Here is a 1,483-nt window from a genome sequence, read left to right as displayed (position 1 = left end):
TGAATATGCCAATTAACCCATACTTATATATTAAAGGGAAATGTGGAGCTAAGGTCCTTGTGAACCACCTTTCAGCGCAAGCATGCCGTCATGTACAGTGACCCCAGCCGAAAAAAACCATTGGCCGACCAATTGGTATTCCAATGGGTCGGCCAATTGGTCAGCCAATTGGTCGGCCAATGATGTATTAGGCACCCATTGGCGTTCCCATTGGCCGGCCAATTGGGCGACCTATTGGCCGGCCATTTGGGTGACCTATTGGCCGACCAATTGGACCGCCAATAGGTCTTCCCATTAGCCGCCAACTTGTTGCACTTTTAGTTGGTTCTATCCCATTGCTGCAGCCACTCCATCTGAGCTGCCGCTGCAGTGCGTTGGTTACCTGTATCACAAATAGAACTCTTGGAATGGATGAATATCTTTATTTCTCTGTTTGTATACACAGCATGCAGACTAGTTCGTCCTTTAAGCAATTTTCCACAGGCCATTGTCCATGCCGTGCTCCGCTCGCCGCAGGCTGGCTGGACCTTCACAAAGTGAGTGGCAAAAGCAAACAATGGGTTTAATGCGCGAACCGCAGTTTCGCGCATTAAAACAACAAGGCACTGAAATGTTGAGTGGCGTGAGCTCACCTCTTCAACAACGTCCCATGCATGGCGAACTCCGTTGCGTGGCGATGTCGTGAACCCGTCAATCGTAACATGAACAGCCCTGAAATACATTTAGGCAGACAAATTAATTCTTAATAATACCGCTCACGCTATGAGGAGTGAAAATGGCAAGGAAAACTGAACCAGCTATGTTACTCACATAAACAGAGGCACAACAGAGGCACTCTTCCTTCGGTGCGAGGCTTAGCGGCGTTCAGCGTAAAGATGCATCTTGAAACACACTGCTTTGGGTGTGCGACATCATCGTCGCCACTTCTCACACTCTTGCAGACCACTTTACATTTCCAATGCAATGCACAGTCAGAGAAGACTGCGTGTGCAACCGACCAACACGCCTACACTACGTATACACCGCCAGCACGGCCAGCACCACATTGAATACCACTTATCCACTGTACGTCTATGGATTGGATTCGATTGGATTGTGGTTTTATTTCAAAACAATTTTGCTACTCGTGTCGGAAAGTTTTCTTTAGTGTTTGCTTGTTGTTTTTTTGAGAACTTTATCTTGAATCGCTGATTGTAATATCAAAATTAATTGCCTCATAAATATACATTTGTAAAGGTTGAAGTTTTGAACATTTCTGAAGGTTTCAAATTAAGGGTGAGAGAGAGAATTAAATTTCAGCAAATGGTTGTCGTAATTGAATACTATCCAAATACTATCCAAAATGGCTCCCCAATTGGTACATCATGTTGGAGCAGTCAGTAGTATTAACTTTATGGTTGGAGCCAATGGGTCCAAATGGGCCAACTGGCCATCCTAATCGAGCCAATGGGCCCAATTCGGATTGCTCCAATAGGTCCAATTG

General features: G+C 45.4%; 1 long non-coding RNA gene across 1 annotated transcript; it reads right to left on the bottom strand.

Moving 5' to 3' along the window:
* Positions 1 to 402: 402 nt before the first annotated feature.
* On the bottom strand, positions 403 to 1,026 carry LOC144158502 (uncharacterized). The gene is made up of 3 exons (XR_013320095.1): positions 811 to 1,026; positions 633 to 711; positions 403 to 527 (listed from the first exon to the last, which is right to left on the bottom strand). It is a non-coding gene; the product is annotated as an uncharacterized LOC144158502 (long non-coding RNA).
* Positions 1,027 to 1,483: the final 457 nt, after the last annotated feature.

The sequence above is a fragment of the Haemaphysalis longicornis genome, unplaced genomic scaffold, assembly GCF_048455015.1.
Source record: "Haemaphysalis longicornis isolate Haplotype H1 unplaced genomic scaffold, Haemaphysalis longicornis Haplotype H1 scaffold_10, whole genome shotgun sequence".
NCBI lineage: Eukaryota > Metazoa > Arthropoda > Arachnida > Ixodida > Ixodidae > Haemaphysalis > Haemaphysalis longicornis.
This window is presented reverse-complemented; position numbering and strand designations above follow the sequence as displayed.